Here is a 24,963-nt window from a genome sequence, read left to right as displayed (position 1 = left end):
ACAGCGTCCTTTACAATGTCCTGTTTGTCCTCTCAGAGTATCACTTCCTCTCGGGGCTCAGACTAAAACGACACACACGCACGCACAGGCACGCACGCACGTATGCGACACACACACACACACACACACACTTTCCATCCTGCGATACTGCCACCACCGCGCTGCCGTCATCGGGTGTGGGGGGGGTACGGACCAGCTGCCCCGAAAAGAGGAAGAGGGAGAATATGGGTCACCCCGTCGCCGTGGAGACCAACCAACCGTCTCTGCCTGGGAGCGATGGTGTGTCCTCTCTCTCTCTCTCTCTCTCTCTCTCTCTCTCTCTCACCCCTTCACGGGCACCGTCCTCGACGGTGTCGGGTTACACGGTTAAAGAATTCAACACACCACTTCCCTTCCCTCAGCGGGCCAACCAGAGAGTTGTATACAGCGTAGCGGGGAGAAACCATTGAGAAATAAATTAGTGTGCCACTATACGGTACTGAACTGATATGAGAGAGAGAGAGAGAGAGGGGGGGGGGGAGAGGGAGAGGGAGAGAGAGGGGGGAGAGGGAGAGAGAGAGTCGAGTATCCTTGGAGCGGAAGCCTTGAACGTCCCTATCAGTTGCTTTTCAGGAAACAGAAAACAAGAAGCTACATAGCCGTCTTCCAATGGATACAGACAGTGTAGTTATATATATATATATTTATATATATATATTATTGACTCAAAGTCACATATAGGCTCTTTTCATCGCTTAAATATTCATAAAACTCTCAGACACACGTTCGACCTGCCATGCCTGTTTTTGGGGATATCACCAATCACCATAGATTACCATTAGGGCCGGGACTAATTGCGATTAATTTAGATTAATTAACTACAGAAGAATTTATCGCGATTAACTACAGATAAATTAATCGCACCTTTTCTTTCACCGCGGAACGTTTCTCACTGGGCACTTTTCTATAGTACTGAAAACTGGAAATAATAAAATATTTCTTTGTGTTGCCTAGAACTGGAGGTCTGACAAAAAACAGTAACAATATGAAGTAAGTAAGGCTTTGTGATGTCACTGAGATGTACTTGTTACTGTTACTACATTTTTTCAGACCTCCAGTTCTGAACACTTTTTATTATTTCCACAACAGGTATATTAATGACAGTAAAATGTTGAAAATGAGTGGTATCCTGTAGTCACTATTCATTGATTCACTGCGATACCAAAAAACATAAAAAAAAAGGTTTCTCGCTGTTCTCAGGTTGAATATTGATATGCGATTAATCTAGATTAATTAACTACAAAGCCTCTGATTAATTAGATAATTTTTTTTAATCGAGTCCCAGCTCTAATTACCATACATTGACTGCCAAAGACGTACATTTTTTCGGTTTTATCAATTATTTGATTAATCGTCAAAGTGTAATCGATAGAATAATCGTTGGGATAATATATTTTTTTTGGTGGATATATATATTGTTGAGATGGTCATTTTCAAAGTAGCTCTCAAGTCAAAAACGTGTGTGCACCACCCCTGCTCTGAGAGCACGCTGAGGCAGCAACAGGTGACAGAGACTGATAAGGACGGTTAGAGGAGATGAACCCGTTCACCCTGAGTGTCAGTCACTCTGTCAGACCGAGTCCAACACACTCTCAAAGTGAGGTGTTAAACCGGTCGCTTCCAACCAGTCAGAGTCAGACTGGACCGTTTGACTCTGAGGAGGACCAAAGTCCGACAGGACCGTTTGACTCTGAGGAGGACCAAAGTCAGACTGGGACCGTTTGACTCTGAGGAGGACCAAAGTCAGACTGGGACCGTTTGACTCTGAGGAGGACCAAAGTCCGACAGGACCGTTTGACTCTGAGGAGGACCAAAGTCCAACAGGACCGTTTGACTCTGAGGAGGACCAAAGTCCAAGCGTCATGCAGTCACCCTATACTTGCGCAAAACAAATACAAAACGTGCAGACCAGTCGAGTGCTCCGATGAAAACGGAACATCTAAAACACAGAATAGTAGCGTGCTGCGGTGGAGCAGTCGGCAGTGCTGTCGTCTCACAGCTAGAAGGTGTTAGATTCCCGCTGCGCGCTGTGGGCGCGATGGGGGCGCGTTCTCTCCTATGCGTCATCAGTGCACATATACCCTTGGTGGGGTTGGCGAAAGGGCCTTTCTGTGTGGAGTTTGCATGTTCTCCCCGTGTCCCTATATGCAAAAACATGCAGTCTGTGTCCCCTATACAAAAACATGCAGTCTGTGTCCCCTATACAAAAACATGCAGTCTGTGTCCCCTATACAAAAACATGCAGTTATTCTGGTCTCTATATCTATCCTGCTGATGTTTTAGCTTTTCTGCCTTTATTGATATAGTTACAGTGAATACGGACAGGAAAGAGGGAAGAAGAGACGGAGAGAGACATGCAGGAAAGGTCGTCATGAACGGGACTCGAACGCGCGACGCGCCGTCAGGCCCAGAGCCTATATATACTGTATATGTGGCATGTGCCTGGACCGCTATAGGCCAGCGGACACCCTGTGGGGGAAAGGAACCGGTTGAAATAACGCGTCCTACCGGGGAAACTCCCCGCTGTCAGGTGAAAAGAAGCGTCTTGGATCCTCCTCATGCAGTCAATAAGGACACATGAGGACGGCCCGTTGCTCTCCCCAGGCTGGCAGAGACAAAGTGCAGACAAAAGCATCTGAATCTAACTAAAGGTCAGCAATGCTCCACAGCCACCGCTCTGAAACAACAGAGGACAGGAGGACTGGCATGGGTTTCATTCCTGTCATGTTCTTCCGGCTAAACCCCCCCCCCCCCCCCCCCCCCCCACACACACACACACACACCTCCCCCCACGGATTTAACAACCTCCCTGGCGGACTGCACGGTGTCACGGATCCCCGCGGGGTGAAGGGTCAAGCACGCACGCTGGGCTGGGGTGTCCGACCGACCGTGTCTATATGGCTCGGCTTTCCTTTGTGCACTCTCATTCAAGTCGCACACACACACACACACACACACACACACACACACACACACACACACACACACACACACACACACACACACACACACACACACACACACACACACACTACACACTACACGCCCGGGGGGAAGGGTAGCAGTAGTGTTACTGCTAGTGAGTTCAAACACAGCTCCTCATGTCGCGTTCACACCAGGCATGTGCAAAGATGCAAAGATCATCACAGCATCATCTGTCGCGTAAAATGTGTTGCTCAGTCACACGTTTGTCATGTTTGCGTCCATAGTATCGATTTGACCAATTATTTAAAGTAAATTGATAATTTAATACAATAAGTAAGTAATAATCAATCAATATTTGGGGCATATCGTTATATAGGTAAAAAGTCAAACAAATTCAAACACAGTGAAAATAGTCATTCTACAAGCTCACAATACATCGTGGCGTCTTTTTGAACTTCGTCAATTTCCGATTATTCTGTGAATCGAAAAAGTTATTGATTATAGCTTAATAATCGCTATAGGAAAATAATCGTTTGATGACGCACAGGTGTTGCATAACTGGGTGAGGCACGCATTTCCAACTAGCATCGTCTCTGACTATTTACTTACCAAGTAATTAGTGAACCTCGACCAACCTATATGTTCAAACAAAGCAATCTGCCTCACAACTGACAAAGTAGTGGCGTGTTTATTCGCCTGTGAAAACACAGTACTGTACACTCACTGTACTGTACACTCACTGACAGGCTGATAACGTAACACGTCAGGGTGGTTCTCTCTCTCACACATGGTCTGTTTCACAGCTTCTGCACAAAAATAAAAGAAGTACAGATTTGATCATTTGATCAACTTAGTATCGCGTCTGGAACCAGCTACGTATGTTGTATGGTTTAGAGACAGGAAAAGACAGGAAGCAGCTCTGGAGGTATAGCAGAGACTAAAATGTTGCGGTTCTCTCTGGGAGTAACAAGGATGGATAGGATCAGGAACGAGTACATCAGAGGGACAGCAGCGCACGTCAGATGTTTTTGAGATAAAGCCGTAGAGGCCAGACTGAGATGGTTTGGACACGTACAGAGGAGGGTTAGTGAGTATATATATATCGGTAGAAGGATGTTCAGGTCGGAACTGCCAGGCAGGAGGAGGCCTAGAGAGGAAGACCAAAGAGAAGATGTATGGATGTAGTGAAAGAGGACATGAAGTTAGTTGGTGTGAGAGAATTAAGGGGGGGCATGAGGACGGGGAGAGATGGAGGCAGATGATTGGCTGTGGCGAGCGATGAAGGGAAAAGCCAAAAGGAAAAGAAGAAGGAGAGGAGTATCGCTCTGGGGACGCACTAGTCTCTTCCTTAAGGGGTCCATTTGGTTCCATTTGCACACTCTCATATAGAGTTACACACCCGTACGGCCCACGGGGCCATTTGGACCCACTCAAGGACACTTTGAGACCCACTGGTTTAGCAGTGTGTTTCCAGTGTATAGAGCCAACATGCACAATAGCAGCACCCTGACTCTGTTTGACCAGAATGGAACAGAGCCTTCATTAGTATCATTAACACTGACTCTGTTTGACCAGAATGGAACAGAGCCTTCATTAGTATCATTAACACTGACTCTGTTTGACCAAGAATGGAACAGAGCCTTCATTAGTATCATTAACCCTGACTCTGTTTGACCAGAATGGAACAGAGCCTTCATTAGCATGGGTAAACACCTGGGAAGGAAGTATAGGGAAGGTGCCCAACTTAAGTGTGTGCATACTGCATATAGAGAACTCCCTTCAAGGGAAATGCTCGCTCGACTCAAAAAGGACAAAATATGTAGTCTATCTCCTTTTAAGAACCAGAATCACAGAACATAAAAGCACTATCGGAAACAAAAGATGAGAAAATCCCCTATATAGCCAGACACTTCAACAGTATTGGACATGCTGTGTGTAGTGCATATAGAGCCCGTCTCCTCCGTGCTACTGCAGTGTGTCTCTTTTGGCTCCAGAAGGGGAAACCCTGTGCTGTGTGTGTGTGTGTGTGTGTGTGTGTGTGTGTGTGTGTGTCCTTGGAGCGGGCGGCCAGACAGCGGGCATGGGCCAGCGTCCACCACGGACCGCCCGCCCGCCCCGGGGAGATCCACAGACCGATAGAACAGGGAAAGCCCTGGCATAAGCACTTCCTCTGATACCAGCAGGACAAAAGGCTGTTCGGCTGAGTGCGTGTGCACGAGACGCCGCTCGGTTCATCCATGAGTCACCGCAGTGTTTGTGCACACACAGACACCGGCTTATACACGTACAGTGTAAAAACATGCACGTGCACACTGCACAGCACACACACACACACACACACACACACACTGCACACACACACACACACACACACACACATGCTAGCCCGAACACACATACACTCCTCTAAGGTGTGTGTGTGTGTGTGTGTGTGTGTGTGTGTGTGTGTGTGTGCGCATGTATGTGTGGTACGTGAGCTCAATATGAATGAACATCTCTATGCTTTGTCATTGTCTTATATCTCTCCTCTCCTCTCCTCTCCTCTCCTCTCCTCTCCCCTCCATAAATCAGTCATCCTTCCCTCACTGCATCTCTGTCAGGTGACACGTCATGGTGTCCAGCTGCAGACCAAAGGTCAGTCAGTTAACATCTCAACAAAGCAGTCATGCAGTCAGTCATGTTGTCTGCCATGAGAAATCCCAAACAAACTGTATACTGTATGATTGAGATGAGAAAAAGATACTCAGACTTTAGACTTTTTTGCGACTTTTGAAGTTTGGGAATCACTGCTCTAGACTGTGTGTGTGTGTGTGTGTGTGTGTGTGTGTGTGCGTGTGTGCGTGTGTGTGTGTGTGTGTCTATATTTTAAATAGGCTGCCCATTTGATTTGTATATGGACACCCATATACTGATATCCAAACTTATGAAATATTAGCTTCTGGTGGAACGTATTATGGAGTTGGGATATAACTGTCAACTTATTGTCCTTGTATTTGGAAGTCCTGGGCCATGTCCATAAACTTGTGCTCAGGGGTCTGCAATTGGGTGGATTGCTAAAAACAAATGCAAAAAAGCTGGCTAAATACTGTTCTGTCTCAGCTAGTATGGGCAGTCTGTCTGTCTGGAGAAGGCGTTGTTTCATTCATCTAGGTGGCATAAAAAACCCAAAACAAACATCCTGTCTATAGTAGTGTCAAGTAATAGTATGTCAACAATGTGCTATATATATATATATATATATTAAATTTTTCTTCTTTTCCCTCCGTGTGTTAAGCATGTGCAGCAGCTATATCTGGTTGGACCATATAATGTATAACCTAATTCTGATCAGTGTTTGGGTCTATTGTATTACGCCTCTTGTGCAGATCCAAATAAAATAATTCAAATGTGTGTGTGTTATCGCTGCCATCAGGCTGTCTGCGTTGTCCTATCAGGGTTAACAAAGTGCCACTGTCTCTGGTGAGCCTTTTTATCAGCACCCTGGACTTGTGTGTGTTGTCTGTCGTGTGCACGCATTTGTGTGCGTGTGTGTGTGTGTGTGTGCGTGTGTGCACATCATTGTGTTAATGAAACAAAGGCATTCTTCACATGGCTGAGAGGCTTAAAGGTGTCAAGCTGCTTCCTTATAGACTCATCCATTCTTCCATTCATTCTCTCTGCGCGCTCACCCTCCATCTCCATGTTTTCTTTCTCTCCGTGAAACCTGTTCCCCTAGTTCAGCTCAGAATTACTCACACCTGTGTGTGTGTGTGTGTGTGTGTGTGTGTGTGCGTTGCGGTCGGAGGAGGTCAAAACACAGCTGCTGAGTGTGTTTGTCTCACCTGGGAGGCTCACACAGGTCAGCGCGACAGACACATTTCCGTTCGTGCTCTGTAGTACGACGGTGTAAATCTTATTTACGTTCGATAGCAACGCATGTAGATATTTCTCTTATTTACGTTCGATAGCAACGCACGTAGATATTTTATTTATTTACATTCGATAGCAATGCATGTAGATATTTATATTATATTCGATAGCAACGCATGTAGATATTTTTGGTAAGTGACGTCGTTTAGCGATAAGAGTATAGAGAAGTGATTCACAAAACGTTTAGCGAAAGACTCAAAAGATAAATGAGTTTGCCCAGGACCCAAACTAGTGAAAATAGCAGATCTACATTAGCTCACAATGCGTCGCTTCGCACCGCGTTCTGAGCTTGTAGATCGGCCATTTTCACTACTTCTCAAACAAACTTTGAATTGTGTTTTTAATTCATGAAAATATTTGCCTTTTTTGGCAAATTGTGTTTTATAATAATTATAATTAAGAACAAAATATAGGAAGGAATACAAAATCCGTCCGCGACCCACAAATGGGTCCCGACCCAGTGTTTGGGAACCAGTGGCGTTTACAGCAGAATCAGACCATCAGTGTGACCTCTGACCGTTAAGGGGGTTAGGGGTCAAAGCAAAGCGGTGAAACGCAGCACAGTGCAGGGCTTTGTTTGCATCCGGTGCGACGCCGACCGACCGCAGGGTCATCCTTTCAATTATGTACGGCTCCTTGGCCCAGATTCACTGCTGCAAATAGACGTGGAGAAGGCCCTCCCTCAGAGCCACCATGGAGAGCAGGTGGAGGTTGTGATTCATTAGTGTGGTGGTTGCCTATATATAGGCAAGGCAAGCAGACGATTGTTATTGCACTGCAGCGTTGAAAGAGGTTATTATTTAACGAAAGATCAATGGATGGACATTATTGAGGAACTGTATTCTATGGAAAAACTAATTCAACTTAGACTACAAGAGGATAAATTCTATAAAAAATGGGAAAAGTGGAATCTCTTCTCTCAGCCTAGCGATATTGCAATAGAATTTCATTGAATGTTTATTGTAATATGAAAAATGCAGCCTTTTTTCTTTCACTTTTTGTCTTTTTCTTTTTCTTTCCCGTATTGTCTTGTTAGTTGAGTTTTTGTCTGTCTGTTCTTCCTTCAATAAAAATTAAGTGGAAAAAAAAAGAAAGAGGTTATTATTTAAATTGTGCAATAACTCTCTATTCTTCCCCTCCGATTGGCCAGCGATTCGGAAACTCTTCCCAAGGCATTTGTGCAGACTGCGCTTTGTTTGACAAACCCAACTCAACTGTTCGATATCAGTGGTTTTCAACCATTCTAATATCAGGGCCCGTTATTCTTTTCAGCATTTGAGCTACGGACGGACCACCATTTGATTTAGCCTCTCAGACCCAAAACGTAGAATATTTTGTCGTCGTTGGATGAGATTTTGTCCGCATATATAGGAGAGACAACAACAGGCAAACGTTGATCGCGAGACATGGCCAAAGCATTTCCGTTGAGAACGTTGAGAACCGCTGTTCTAATTGAACAATATTCCTATAGAGAAAGAGATATAAGAAACCGTGCACTCGCAATTCCACAGGATTGCAATCTTTATCGTTTACACTGTTGTCCATGTCCAGTCACCTATACTCATGCATCACAGTCACAGACAAAAGCAGGTACATGTGAGGATAACACACGCGCGCACACACACACACACACACACACACACACACACACACACACACACACACACACACACACACACACACACACACACACACACACACACACACACACACACACACACACACACACACACACACACACACACACACACACACACACACACACACACACACACACACACACACACTCTACACCGTCCTGAGATTCGAACCACAAAGCCTCTCACGTGGGGAACCAAACACCTACTGTCCGCTACGCCAAGAGGAGTGTCCCTTTCGCCAGGGTAGCTTTATGGGCTTCAGGCGGAGCTACTCTGCTACTCTGGAGCCCTTATAATGGAACGGTCCAATAATCCTTATAATGGAACAGTCCAATAATCTACGGGTTGAGATCTATAGAAACACTAATGGACAGTATAAAATGTCCACGGGTGGGTTATTTATTATTTCAGATTTTTTTCATTTTCACCGGATATGCTTCTTCTTCTTAGACAAAGTGTACATTACTCAGTGAATCTGATGCCAAGGAACAGTGCCAGAGTGAAAGCTAATATGTCATGTCGGTCTATTCTAAGACAAGCACTGCATCATCTTAACAGCAAAGTCAGCAAAGAAAAGTGTTGCAGCAGCCATTTTATTTTATTTTATTATTTTATTGTCAATTCCTCTTTTTCCATTCCCGGTTCATGGTTGATAGTCACAAATGGCAGTGGTGTAAAAAGTACTTGCATGTTTTACTTAGGTAAAAGTATTAATATTGCAATATAGAAATACAATATAAAAATGTACTCCAGAAAAAGCACAAAGGTTTTGCCATCAAAATGTACTTAAAGTGCCAAAAGTACCGAATGTCCAATATTTCACAATATTTCAGATGTATAAAAAAGGTTTTGAAAATATAGGCGGGCCGAAGAGGTTAATATTTTGTAACAATAATCAAACTCTACAAAGTAACTAAAGTTTTCAAACAATTACAGTGGAGTAAAAGTACAATATTTTCCTCTGAGATGCAGTGGGAGTGGAAGTAAAAGTAGGCTATACTGCAAATTGGAAATACTCCCGTAAAGTAAGAATACCTCAAAATTGTACTTTAAGTATACAGCATTGAGTAAATGTACTCATTGTTGTGTAGTGGTGTAAAGTTTACACCACTGACAAATGGTTGGGTGGGGTCAAAAGCTGCGAGATGTGATGACTGATGTGATGAAGATGTGATGACTGGAGGTTTGCAGAGGAGGTGAGTTTTATCAGACGGTCTGTCTGGTAGTTGAACTCCACAACCTTGTTTTTTTTTAATCTCCTCGCCAGACTTCATCCTACGACACATGCTGCACCTCCCACCTCACCAGACAATTTACACACTAACACTTCTCCTCTAAATTTAACCCATTTTGCGCGGGAACCCCTTTTGGTGTTTTAAAACATTATGTTGTAATTTAGCTATTGAAAAATAGCAGATCTACAAGCTCATAGCGTGCCATCGAGTGGCGCGCTATGAACTTATTTACTTATCTAACTTATTTTTGGAAAAATCGTGAAAATATTTATTTCAGAAAACTGGAGGATTTAGAAGATTTTTATTTATTTATTTTGACGTCATGCCTGAATGGGTTAAGATTGCCTTCTTCACACCGTTATGAGCACGTTTCCATTTCGACCGCGTCGTCAATTTCAAGATTCCGCTTCCCTTAAACAGACTTGGGGCGTTTGTTTATTTTTAGTCCCGACACCAATTTTCGCAGCATATACAGTGAGATGAGCTCTGCTAGTGTTTCCACTCTGTCCCACAGTATCCTCTCCGAAGGCTGATAGGGGTCTAACTGTCCCACAGTATCCTCTCCGAAGGCTGATAGGGGTCTAACTGAAAGTCTGAAATGCAAATGCCTTTCAGCCTTTTCTCATGTGGACAATAAAATCGATAATAAAAGTAAACACCTCTTATCTTCCCCCGCATCGCTACTTCGACCTCATGCCATCTGGACAAAGACACAGAACCTTGAAGTGGGAAAAGGTCAGTATTAGCTTAGTCTCCTCAGCCATCGCAGCATTCAACAGGACAGTTTTAGCTTAGTCTCCTCAGCCATCGTGGCATTCAACAGGACAGTTTTAGCTTAGTCTCCTCAGCCATCGTGGCATTAAACAAACTGCCTTAGTCTCCTCAGCCATCGTGGCATTAAACAAACTGCCTTAGTCTCCTCAGCCATCGCAGCATTCAACAAACTGCCTTAGTCTCCTCAGCCATCGAGCCATTGAACAAACTGCCTTAGTCTCCTCAGCCATCGAGCCATTGAACAAAATGCCTTAGTCTCCTCAGCCATCGAGCCATTGAACAAAATGCCTTAGTCTCCTCAGCCATCGTGGCATTAAACAAACTGCCTTAGTCTCCTCAGCCATCGAGCCATTGAACAAACTGCCTTAGTCTCCTCAGCCATCGAGCCATTGAACAAACTGCCTAATAGTCTCCTCAGCCATCGAGCCATTGAACAAACTGCCTAATAGTCTCCTCAGCCATCGAGCCATTGAACAAACTGCCTCGCCGATTAGGGTTGTGCAGTTTTACGGTTTCATGAAATCTTGACGGTCGCGTCGGCCAAACCGGCCAAACCGTGTCACGTGACATGTGCGTTGGGTGCCCGTGATTATTGTTACGGAAGCAGTAGAGAGAATGGCAGCGTCAAATAATGTTAGTTTCCATCCAAGTTATCCGTCCGCGTGTGTGTGTGTGTGTGTGTGTGTGTGTGTGTGTGTGTGTGTGTGGGGCTCTGGTGTGCAGTGCTGCAAAACTAATGGAAAAAAGATCAAGATCTAGATTCAGAAACCTACTGTATCTCATTTTGTGAAGAATCATGAAGAATGAATCATGAAGAATCATGCAGCAGAATCTCAATTCTTGTATGTGTGTGAGTGTGAGTGTGTGTGTGAGTGTGTGTGTGTGTGTGTGTGTGTGTGTGTGTGTGTGAGTGCACGCGAGTGCGTGTCTGGTGTTTGTGTGCATGCGTGTCGCTTCACGCCAAGTCACAAGTTTATACATTACGTTGCAAAAAATCATGGCCGTGTGGAAACAGATTGGTTGCAGCTAGGCGCACCGCGGCATCGCCAAGATATTCCTATCAGCCGCTGTCTGTCAGCCGCCAAGCATACTGATGGCGCTGACATAATGTGATGGGAGAGAACAGCTCTGCTCCCAAGCTGGAGTTAATGTTATACCCGCCCTCTTCGTGCCCTACTTGCGTATGCCAGTCATGAAGGATGCCCATACACTTACAGATGGCCTTACAGCAGCCCACTGCCCCCAGTGGGAGCTGCTACCCCCCCCTCCCATGTCCCGGGAGGACTCTACGATATCGGTGCCCCGAAGCCAAACCTCCGGCCTCCGGGGCAAGCAGGACAGGCTGCCAGGCTGCTGCATGCGATGCTCCACCCAACCAACCGAGTGAGTGAGTGAGTGAGTGAGTGAGTGGGTGAAAGAATACCCACACAGAGAACAGAGTCTGCTCCTCATGCTTTGAAAGATAGTGATACCACGTTTTGAAAAAAGTTGATCGCGCCTTCAAACGAAACCCAGAAAACATGGCGGAATGTTGTCTGTGCGAGGCGGTGTCTGTCTGTCTGTCTGTCTGTCTGTTTGTCTGTCTGCGTGGGGATGGAGGGAGGGAGGGAGGGGGGGAGGGAGGGGTCGGACTGGAAAACAAATGAGTTCATTGTGCCTTGAGAAAACACATGTACGGCGCGCTGCGCACACTTGTCTTGTTGCACCCACACAGTCAGGCCAACAAACACACAGTGTTGAGTTACCATCAAGACATTCCAGCTCCCCACCCATTCCTCTCTCTCTCTCTGTCTGTCTCTGTGTCTCTCTCTCTCTGACAGAGGTTGAGAAGCATGCAGCTCAGGGCTCAACGGAGACACGCTCCGCAAATCCTTTTATTTCAAAGTCCTCTGTGGCATTCTGAACAACAAGGCCGTGCACGGAGAAAGAAATACTGGCACCTGTTTCACATGCACACGCACGCACACGCACGCACACACGCACACACACACACACACACAAACCACCTCCATCAATCTCAATGCGAACCGTGTTAGGAATTCCAGGCTGTGAACACGCCCTCGCTCAGCCTGCGTGTGTGCATGTCTGTGTGTGTGTGTGTGTGTGTGTGTGTGTGTGTGTGTGTCTGCATAAACAAACACACAGCCAGCAAATCCTCATTTCATTCCTTGAGTATGTGTGTGTGTGTGTGTGTGTTTGTGTGTGTGTGTGTGATGCATGTGTTTGCAGGGTATGTGCATGCACTCTTGTACAGTACATGTCTGTCTGCATGTGTGATGCATGTGTACACTCTTGTACATGTATGCGTGTGTCCGTATGTGTGTGTGTGTGTGTGTGTGCGTGCGTGCGTGTGTGTTTGCAGAAGGTGCACATGTGTGTGTTTGAGAAGAGGGGCCGAGCGGGGGTCGTGAAGCCAAGCCACACCTCCTCTGAGGTCCTCAGACCAACTCTCTCACTTCCTGCACAGACGGAGTGCAGCAGACCCAGGAGATAGAAAACAACAACTGGGTGTTCAAGGTCACACTGGCCTGGCATACAGACACACAGCGTGGATTCACTGATGCCTCCTCCTGGCCTGGCATACAGACACACAGCGTGGATTCACTGATGCCTCCTCCTGGCCTGGCATTACAGACACACAGCGTGGATTCACTGATGCCTCCTCCTGGCCTGGCATACAGACACACAGCGTGGATTCACTGATGCCTCCTCCTCCTCCCCGGGTCACACTGGCCTGGCATACAGACACACAGCGTGGAGGAGGCGTCAGTGAATCCACGCTGTGTGTCCGGCCAAAGACAGGCTAAGGTCACACACCTTCTCTCCCTAAAGACACGCCGTCACCTCACCGACAGCAACCGTTTGTGTGGTTTTAGTCATAGTCTTTTGAATAGAATCCCATTTGGTTTTCACGCGTCGCAGTGCGTCGCAGTGTGTGTAGATATACTATTTTCAGAACGCAATTAACACCTGAGCTACACCAAACATAAAATGACTTGTCTTTTAGTTCTACTGGATCTCTTCTCCCTAACATTTTAGTCTAGTTTTTATTTGTTGACGAAATTGTCAATATATTTAGTCATAGTTTAAGTACATTATAGCTTAGTTTTTATTTTGTTTTCATCAGTGAAAAAAGTTAGTCGACGGACATTTGTCATAGTCAACGATATCAACAATGCACCAACACCAATATTTACATTTAGATTGAGTCAAGGTCAACATGAAATGATTGCCTTGAAGCAAAGCAGAATTTAGCAGAATTGGGGAAAAAATACATAAATGAATGAAATACATTTTAACCCTCCCAGAAAATAGCTGATCTACAGGATCACAATCCATCATGCAGTGTGAGCTGCTTGGTAGATCATTTTTTTGCCACGCAAGACATACAATATAAATTAATCTTGAGTCATTATCCCTCAGAGAAGCAGATGAGATGAGAAGGATGAGAAGCAGATGAGAAAGATGCAATGAGACTGCATGGTGCAGAGTGGGAGTGGAGCATCTATCTGTTACGTTGAGATAATTGCAGCTGAGCACAGACTGCGTCTTTTAGTGGTTACGCAGCAAATGTCTCCGCTAGGAGAGACCTAAATCTGTCATAGAAATTAAAACTGAATTATTCATAATATTCAAATGTATGTCCTTCCTCAAACGACACATATAAAAGTGCCACTTAGGACGAATTATCATCTCAAAGTGGATCATCCCTTGTGGATGAAAGGAGATGAGAGGTAGGAAGCAAAAACAGAGGTTAGAGAGGCGTTTTTTTTTTTTTTTTTTTTATCAATGATGATAATCTTGTTGTTATTCTTCATGTCATGCATGTCTATGAATTGATTGCACAGGGCCTAAATGGAAACAAAGACCGCAAGGACTTCTTTTTTGGTGCTCTCTCTTTTGGACTGAGTGTTTGACTGCACTCTGTTGCTGTATTATACATACATATTCTGTCTAATAAACAATTCAATCAATCAATTCAAACCTTAAGGATTCCTCACTGCCTCTGATGATGTAGTGGAGTAGAAGTAAAACTATTGGAAATTTAAGTACAAAATACCTCTCAATTATCACTGTACTGTACACTTCCACATAACCAAGAGAGATGGCAACTGATGCTAATCTAATAACACAGCATGACTAATTCTAATTTCATCACGGCCGTCACAGGCCCTGTTCTGATGGCTCTATCTCCCCCGATATGATCCCCACGGACATAAGACAATGCCATGTGTCAGTGTCCATGTAATGAAAGCCTGGGCATCGAGACTAGTGTCCATGGAACTAATTAGTATTGGGGAGGATCTGTTTGCATCTCACGCCTCATCATGAGTTATGATATGATCACACGACAGTCGGGCGCGCGCGCACACACACACCCCACACGCACACGCGCACGCGCACACGCACGCGCACGCACACACACACACACACACACACACACACACACACAGCAGAGCAACAGAATGCTGCACCATTCATCCATAGATTACTGTCTTAAACTTGTTATTACAGATTAAATGAAGATGAAATAACAAAACTACAGAGGTTCCAAATGAAAAGGATGGAAGATTAGCAGCACCGCCACAGCCCCCTTTCTGTCACATCATGGCTTTATCCTTTCACAACGTCAGTTTACCGTATTGAATGAGGAGGATGGGAAATATTTTTTTAAATGGACAAGAACATCAATATATCTGTCCAGGCAGTGTCCATATCTCTCACACACACACACACACACACACACGCACACACACACACACGCCATGTGGAGCCAGATAAGCAGGCCAGAGCCAGAGTGGGCCGAGTGTTGCCATGGAGTCCAGGCTCATGGTGGGAGGTAATTAGATGCCTGTTGAGTCCCCACTGTGATAAGCCCCCCCTCCCATGTCTCTCTTTTATTAGATCATAATCCCCTGCACCCCCCCCCCCCCCCCACCTCGTCTCTTGAGAGGGAGTTACGTGCAAATGTAGTGAATGTACGGTCGTGAACCCTTCCTGCTAATGCCATGGACTAGTGGTGTTCAAGTCTTTCAGGGTGTTCCAGGTGGTCCCCAGCAGCACTGCAGCTAAATGATGGAGAGTCTGGTGCGTTCACACACAAACATATACCATTCATTGTCAATGTGAGCCTGCAGCGACATGAAGATGCAGCCCACAAAAGATACAAAGATACAAAGCTACAAATAGGATCGAAGTGGCTTCAACTTCAGATACAAAAGATACAAATATGCTGTGAATCTTTGCATCTGCCCATGGGAACGCAGCATTAGACTTAGTAACCAAATGGACGCTTATTAGATCTTTAACATGAAACCAAATGGACCTTAACAGGTACATTTGGTTTAATTTTACCCTCTCATCACTCTTATTTTGATCAACGTTAGACTGTTATCTCTACTAACGTTACCACATCAACTCAGCATGGAATTGTACTATTGTAAAAAAAGATCCTTTCGTTTTGAGGTCTGAGAGGCTAAATCTCATTCAATGGTGGTCGGTGTTTCAAATGCAGAATAAGTAATGGAACTTGGTATCAAAAGATGTTAAAAACTACTGCTATAGCCCAGTCAGCTGCATCGCATTCGCAACCATCAACAATCAAACCATCCAGTCCTATCAGGTACATCATGTGCACCCCAATACGTTTAGTTGCCTGTCAGGTGCTATTTTGGGCTACGGTTGTGCAAAAGCCTTCAAAACACTTTCAAGAATAGCAGATCCACAAGGTCACATCGTGTTTTACATCTGACACGTTTGAAAATGTTTGAAATAGGGCATTAAGCGGTCGAATCTGCAAGGTTCGACTGCTGTATGTGCTCAGAGAAAAACAGGAACAAAGTCCACAATCCAATTGCGTCGGTGAAAACTCTCCTCCGGGCCTCCTGGTGAAAGGAACAAGACGCACTGTGACTGATGTGTTCTGTTCCAGTGTCCAAAGCGCCTGCTCTGTGCACGCTAGACATGAACCTGTGGTCGCAGCTCTTCCAGTGCTATAGAGGTAAACACTGGAATTCCTCCGGTCAGTGTCAAATCAAACAGGCTGTGATGTCTTTTAGGGCCACCTTTACACGGCAAGGAAACGGCAACGTGTCGCTGCGTTCTCGCTTTTTAGCATGCGTTTAGTCGGAGGCGCAACACTGATCAGAAAGCGTAGTGTGCATGCCAGCCTTGCCAGGTGGCTATAGGTGGGCGTTGTGGCACGCTGCCAGATAGACCAGGCACTACTGGCACTATAGAGCCCAGGGCCCGGCCCGACAAAGCGGTTTGGGACGTTTATATACTTGTCCAACGAGCCTATAGGGCTGGGATTGGATTTAAGTGCCGGTATATTAATTTTGCGCAGTGGATTTCACCTGGCCTGGACCATGTCTGAGCATGTTTGTCCACTTGCTTTAATCTGCAGCAGCACAGCATGCTGCGTCACAACACCACCACACAGACACATGGCTGTTTGTTTACATTCACCAATGCAGCGGCTCGCTACATTTGTATTCGTATAGGATGAGCGAGGCGACGAGGGAACACTTGTTCATCCTATAGGAACTCAAATATCGCCTATAGGGCAGTGGTTCCCAACCCTTTTAACCCATTCTGACCTGAGATCAGATTAAAAAAATGTCTTCTACATCCTGAGTCAGTTTTCATTCTGACCTGAGATCAGATTCTAAAAAATGTCTTCTATGTCAGTCGCTCTTCGATTTTTCAAAAATAGCAGACCTACAAGCTCGCTATGAGCTTGTAGATCTGCTATTTTTAAATAGCTAACACCAAAAGGGGTTCCCGCCTAAAATGGGTTAATGTCAAGGACCCCCACATTGACACTAATTTAGCCCGCGGACCCTCATTTGAAAAGATATGCCGAGGACACCTCAGGGTGATTCTCAACCGGTTTAATTTCAAGGACCCTCAGTTTGACATGTCTATACGGACCCCCATTTAATGCTGTGGACCCCCTGGAACTCCCTCAAGGACCCCTGAGGGTCCCCGCCGGACCCAACTTTGGGAACCACTGGCCTCGGGCTCTGCCGCAATGTAATAAACATTTAGCCACGTTTAGCCCATGATGTCACACATTTACAGTAAGCGGATTCATCGCTTTGCCCGTTTTACATGGAGACGATGCCATGGTGGAGTGTTCTCCACTCTGGAAGGCGTTTTCACTTTGTTACGTTTTTCAACGCCAACGACAACGCCGTTGCCGTCTAAGCTGAATAAGTCACTTCTGATATTATATTTGGGCCGTTTTCTCCAGAGACCGTTCGTTGCCGCGTAAAGGTGGCCTTAGAGTGACCTCATGTTTGGGTCGTTATGATTGGTCAGTGGAGTAGAGCACTGTGTGATCTATGAGTCCTCTGGTTTCTCGTCACACACACGCGTGTGCACGCACACACACACACACACACACACACACACACACCTCCCCCATTACACGCACCCTATAAACCTTCTGGTGGTGATAAAGCTGTCGTTGCTACCAGACTTAACAGCCACTGTGTTTACCTCCATATGCCCCGCCCCAGACAAGCCCTGAGCCCGCGCGCACACACACACACACACACACACACACACACACACACACACACACAGACTGCGGGACCCAGCCCCCTCTCCGCTCTCCGTCTCATGTCTAACTAGATGCCCTCATTAACAGTCCACCTGTTATTCTCCACAGACTCGGCCTGGATTAGGGGAACATGCAGAGCGTACTACATCTGTCTGTATCATATAATATACGACTTACTGTTGACATGGCTGCCGCTGACTCAACAACGTGCTGTCAGACCCACACTGTCACTTCCCTTTGGCGCCGTTTTTATAGCCGTGGGCAGGCAGGGACGCACGCGGCTGACTATTTGGTAGCCCCATGTTCATTATGCTATCGTTTGTGCTGAGTCCTGTGCTTCTTTTTGAGGGGCGCCAAGTCCCTCCAATGTAGTGGTTCCCAAGCTTTTTCACGTCAAGGACCCCCAAATTGACACTAATTAGCCCACGGAGCCCCATTTCAAAAGATATGGCAGGGACCCCCCCCCCCCCCCCATAAGAGAAGATTTGTACGGCTCTAGCAGTGATTCTCAACGCGTTTAATTTCAAGGACCCCCAGTTTGACCTGCATTAGGCTAAGGAACCCCATTTAATTTAATTTAACTCTGAGAGTGTACAAAATGGAACCAAATATGTACACTCTCAGAGTTACAGACCCATAAGGGTCCATTTGATTCCAAACTATCATTTAGCATTTAGCTGGGGACCCCCTGGAACTCCCTCAAGTACCCCTGGGGGTCCCCGGACAGTGGGCGCCCCATAGCTCACTTCACAAAAGTGTGATTCAATTTTTTTTGTCCACCCCTAGACACATAAGTCCTCACGGCCGGTCAAGGTGAGTGAGAGTGGATGAATACATACACACTTCGCAGGCAGGGCGACATTGTGGAGAAAGACCAAGAAAGACAGAGAGAGAGAGAGAGAGAGAGAGAGAGAGAGAGAGAGAGAGAGAGAGAGAGAGAGAGAGAGAGAGAGAGACGTGTGCTTTGGAAAGAGGATTGAAGCTCCTGAGCGTTGAGAGGAGGGGGAGAAATCTGAAGCCCCTGTTGTCCTGCATGGCTGGGGGGCAGGGTGGGTGAAACAGTGGTGCCTGTCTGTGGTGGTAACACATCACCAGCAACAACCACCAGCAGCGTGTAGGATATCTCCCCACCTAACTGGTTTCTCAAAGACAAGAGACTTACGTCCATGCACCTTGCAGTATGCCACAGATAAATTAGCCACAGTAGTCATTGTGCGTTGGTTGGCTTTGAAAAGCCTCTGCAACATCTCTCTATAGAGACGTTAAACTGCTTCCCAATCCTACTGTACATGGTATAGCATGACGATTACAACAACAGGACGACAATACAAAAAAGCTCATATAGATAGAATACTTTTTTCCCTTTTAACAATCATTGTAAAATCGTACCTCTGTACTACTTGCAAACTGTCAATAAAATATTCAATAGTGGAATAAGATACAACCACCACAACCACACCCATTCAGCATTTCCTACAAACAATTGACAAGTGATATCAGTGGTGTACATTTCTCTCTCTCTCTCTCTGGGAGAGAGGGAAGGGGGTAGTGTTAGAGGAAACCTGCGTGCGCTAGCACATTTAATGATTACACAAATAGAGATAAGCACAACACGTAGACGGTATGTGAACCAAAACAAGGGCCATGCGGCAGCAGTATACGCATAATACACAATCAACACACTGTGTTATGCCAGTACTTCCACTTTCTGATATTACCGCTAAAAACAAAGCCCTGGCCGGCTGGGATATATACACACAGACGCACACTCACACACACAGTCACGACGTTTTCATCTTGCTTGTCCAATGTCAGTCCAGGGCTGCCAACATTGGATTGTGAGAATCCATGAGATTCTTTAGGGGGTGGAAATAGAATTGCTTTGGGCTCTCCGTTGATTAAACCACCCTCGACATGTGAATTACATTTGGGGTGGTTTGGACATTCAGTTCGTGATTTGTGCCATTTGTGCCACTGTAAAACAGGCCCCTTCCCACTAACTTTGGAAGCGGATTACAGCCGAACGATATGGACTATGACAATTATGCCTGTGGTATGGAGAGTTATGACCCAAGGAATCCAGGGAAAGTGAATTTTTGATTTTACGACCTATACTGTACGTTCCAGAGTTATAAGGCGAAATGTAAGGTGGGCTGTTATAGCGCCACCATGAGGCCGACGTATTAAATTATTCAGAACATCCCCTCCAAGTGTTGTAACTGTAGCTCCGACGGTTTCCGAAGGAAAAATACTTGACGTGAGTCTTCGCATTTTACCATGTAGGTCGATGGGGAATTTTAATTCACTAATAAATTAATTATGAATCAATCATTTGTTAAATTTTAAAAAGGGCTTCGTTAAGACCTCCGTAATATTATGGTCAATGCCTGTGTGAAAAGTCGGAGCGATTGGTGCAGCCAGTGAGGAGCTACGACAGTGTTTCAGATAGACAGACAGACAGATTATCATCATCATCATTGATGATGATGAAGATAATGATATGTTCCTGTATGATGAAGATAATGATATGTTCCTGACTGTGTTCTGGTGAATTTTGGGGGCTTTGACACAAAATCCAGGAGAAATCCAGGCTAAATGACAATGCAGGGGTCCTGCGGGAGATGTTGGCAGCCCTGAATGTCACCTCATGCTGTGCAGACTGAGTGCAGACCCTCCAGCTTTAAGCTTTTAGCCCGCGACCCTCCCTCCTTTTCACCATCCATGACATTGTGGAAGTCTGTAGCCATCAGGCAGCTACTCGTGACAAATTGTGACCATCATGATAGATGGTCATCATATATTGTTGCTCCACCACGCAGATAGATCGGAAGGAACGACCAGAAATTTCCATACATTTTACAGATAGGGCTTTAAATACACGCCCTTTTCAGACAGCCAAGCAGCACAGCCGTTGACTCACACACACACACACACACACACACACACACACCACCGCATGCAGAGCGCAGACAATTTTATGACGCTTCTTTGCATCGTAGTAAAGTGATGCGGCTGACTGAGTTCGACTGAGCCTGTCTGTCTGTCTGTCTGTAAGCGGCACCGTGGTACTACGGAGTATATCCAGGCCTATTACATGCATGGTGCTGCACTGCTGCTGCTTATCTCGGCTAGGACTGGACGAGGCGCACTGAATGTTGCCCCGTTTGAACTTTTAACTACAGCAGAGTGCCCTCGGAATAGTAAACAGTCAGTCTGTGACGTGCGTGCGTGTGTGTGTGTGACGTGTGTGTGTGTGTGTGTGTGCAGTCAATATAAACTACAGTGCAGCATGAATAAATAAACGCACAACAGAATATTATGATCGCAGAGAGACGCCACGGGGGGTTCCTTCCTCTCTCCATCACGCACACACGCGTGGGGTAAACACATATACGGTAGCCTACTGTACAGTGTATACACACGCGCGGAGATGCTGTGTGGGCGTGAGTGAAATTGTAATAATATAACAGTTGTAGAAAATAGATGCGTGTGTGTGTGTGTGTGTGTGTGTGTGTGTGTGTGTACACACAGTAGTACTGCTGCTTTAGGCTACTTACCACCAGCTCTACACTGTCAAGTCCATCGCTCTGCAGTCCGCTTGCTGCATCCAATGTCAACGTGAAAATATAGTTCTATAAATCCAATCCAAACCCGAAAATCAATGAACAAAACTATAGGGAAATCGCTATAGTAGAAGACGTCAGGCGGATCCAAGTCAAGAAAGACTCGCGGGACAAATTGGGTCTAAAAAAAAAACGAGGAAGAGCGTCTCTCTCGGGGCTTTTAGGAATTAAAATGTCGTTTATTTCACAGTCAGTCAGCGTGCCGTGCAGGTTAAATGCTTCACACCGACTTCAAAGTGCGCATCGTTGCGAAGTGAATTCCAACGGAGAGGAGACGCAGCGAAGGTGTGGTGATTGTTCTGTTCTGACGACAGCGATGTTTCTGTCTGTCTGTGGGGAAACCACGTCTCTCTCAGTCTCTCTCTCTCCCTCTCTCTCTCTCTCTCTACGCACGGGCGCGTGCGTGCACACACACACACACACACACACACACACACACACACACACACACACGCCCCCCTCCTCTCACAGTAGCAGTAGCTCTGCAGCTTCAGGGCAGGCACTTTCTTTGATCGTCATAGCCTACTATGAACTGTCTGAATTGTGGCATTTTACCAGATTAATATATTATTTTACTATTATTAGCCTATAGGCCTATACTTACTTAGTATAGGCTACTATAATAATAATAATAATAATAGGGGGCTATTGTTACACTACTGTTATTTGATTGATTGATTGTTTGAAAAATATAATTCACAAAAAAAGCTGCTATACGAGGATAAAACCATGAAGCATTAAGGCATGTTTACATCAGGGTCCTCCATCAATATTATATTTTAGCATATCGTTTATTTTAGATATATAGTATTCTATATAGGCTATATCAATAACAACTTTGCCCACGCTTAACTTGTGTGTTTATTGCCTCTTGACATCTAATTTATAGTAGCAGCAACACCATTGTTGCGACGTGGACGCATACATTAAGCTAATAAAAGTCACAACAGTTTGGTTGTGCTGCATGTACACAAGATGAAAGGTGCATTGAATAATGGTGGCTTTAACCTTAAAGTGCGATAACAATTTCATCGATTAAATAAGAAACAAAAAATGTCAGTCAACGCAACCCCCTCTTTCTGTTCTATCAGTGGTTTTCAATTAGTGGTCCGGGGACCACCAGTGTAGTGTAAAATGACATTTGGTTTCATTTTACGCTCTCAACTGTTAAATTATTGTTAAACATCTGCATTACTTGACTTGCAAGAAGTCTACACAATTAGAGAATGTATAGACTGATTGCTATTTTGATCAACGTTCGCCTGTTATCTCTCCTATGGTATAGCAATATCAATTACAGCATGGAATTGTGGACACAATCTTATCCGACGACAACAAAATATTAAATATTTAATATTTGGATGGGAGAGGCTGTCACCACATGATAGGTGGTCCGTGGCTCAACTTCAGAATAAATAATGTTGGGCCTTGTTTTGAAAAGGGTTGATTATTCACTGTGTTTATATGATTCATCCCACAGGCTCCAAGCCAGTGACATACTGTACCCAAACAGTCATGGACAGATAATACTATTTGTAAAACATCAAGCAGTCATGGACAGATTATGCTATTTGTAAAACATCAAACGCCTCTGTTCATTTCCTCGCCTCAGGAAGCACACAGCATGAGTGACATTCTCTATCCGTGACCCCCGCCCCCCCCTATAGGCTCTGAATATGCAAATGAGACTGATATTATTAAAGCCAGCATAACATGACTGCATGTCAATTAAAATAGAGTTAATTAATAACATTTGCCTCAATCTGAAATTGGCAATGCAGGAGAATAGCAAACCGAGGGAGGGGGGGCAGGGGTGAATGTAGCAGAGTAGCCCTGCCTGAGACCCAGAAGCATATTATATATAGGCTTATATCTAGCTTTGGTTGTTTGGTTTTGTATATACTATAGGGTTATTAGGGTAACATCCCTATTATAATGTGAACTGGTTGTCTTGAATTGAAAAGAAAATGTGACTGACTTTGCAGGTTTTCATAGTAAACTATTAATTCCTATTCATTGTTGAAAGACACAACCTACAGCTGCTGTTGCTTCTATGACACCTGCATGACACCTAAACACTGACTGGTACAATCATATCATACTATCTTTTATATTATCAACATTTCAACAAGCATGTTGAGTTGGACCCGGTTCTGCATGGACCCGATGGTCTGTGACATTCACGAAGCATCATCCTCGGACGGTGATGTTTTGGTAGAAAGCGTAACACAATGTGAACCCCGTCTCCACCGCAGCAGGGAGACAGACAGCTGCTATAGCCACAGTGAGTGGACAAGTCATATCAAAGAGAGGACATAGAAGAGGACACATTGAGCAGGGAGACAGACGGCTGCTATAGCCACAGTGAGTGGACAAGTCATATCAAAGAGAGGACATAGAAGAGGACACATTGAGCAGGGAGACAGACAGCTGCTATAGCCACAGTGAGTGGACAAGTCATATCAAAGAGAGGACATAGAAGAGGACGCATTGAGCAGGGAGACAGACAGCTGCTATAGCCACAGTGAGTGGACAAGTCATATCAAAGAGAGGACATAGAAGAGGACACATTGAGCAGAGAGACAGACGGCTGCTATAGCCACAGTGAGTGGACAAGTCATATCAAAGAGAGGACATAGAAGAGGACGCATTGAGCAGAGAGAGGGAGAGAGCGATGGATGGGGAGACATTGAACAACATGAATAGGCAGACGATTCGAAAAGGATGGCGGAGCCGTTTCCTGGAGGAGCAGAGAACTTTTACCTTTGTGAGAATGGAGAGACCTTTGCAGCCATTGGTGTCTGTTGGCAGACAAGAGGCTGATTGGTATACATGTTGTGTTGTTGTTGCCAGCTAGAACTCAGCCCCGGTCAGTTAACGTCACTCCAGACGCCTCTCTGTCTCCTCAGATGAATGGTTAGAAGACTGCACCCCCCCCACCCCCGAACCCCACACAGAAGGATGATTCAAGATTCAAGAGGGTTTTGTTCGTCACTCGACCGATACGAGTTAAAGCAGTGAAATGTTGGTGTGGGATATGATCTGTGCTGCAAACACTATACAGTACAACATGGTAAAAAAAAAAAAGTACAGATACAGGTGAAAACCTTTTAGCAGCAACAGTGTGTGTTGATAATATGACAGGGAAATGATTTAGCAACCAGATATACTCAATATGTAGTACAAAGTATATATTGTCGTTAGTCTGTATGTCAAAAAACGGTTCCTTTTCAGGAATTGGAAAAAGGAAC

General features: G+C 45.2%; 1 protein-coding gene across 3 annotated transcripts in view; it reads right to left on the bottom strand.

Moving 5' to 3' along the window:
• LOC308322796 (ras-GEF domain-containing family member 1C-like) overlaps nucleotides 1-21,998 on the bottom strand; it is a 39,321-nt gene extending 17,323 nt beyond the window's left edge. For all 3 annotated transcript variants that reach the window (XM_080774252.1, XM_080774253.1, XM_080774254.1), the window contains exon 1: nucleotides 21,647-21,998. The gene's annotated coding sequence lies outside the window, so the exon portion shown is untranslated. The remainder of the gene's footprint in view (nucleotides 1-21,646) is intronic.
• Nucleotides 21,999-24,963: the final 2,965 nt, after the last annotated feature.

Source organism: Protomyctophum bolini (assembly GCF_963924005.1).
Source record: "Protomyctophum bolini genome assembly, chromosome: 10".
In the NCBI taxonomy this organism is placed as follows: Eukaryota; Metazoa; Chordata; class Actinopteri; order Myctophiformes; family Myctophidae; genus Protomyctophum; species Protomyctophum bolini.
This window is presented reverse-complemented; position numbering and strand designations above follow the sequence as displayed.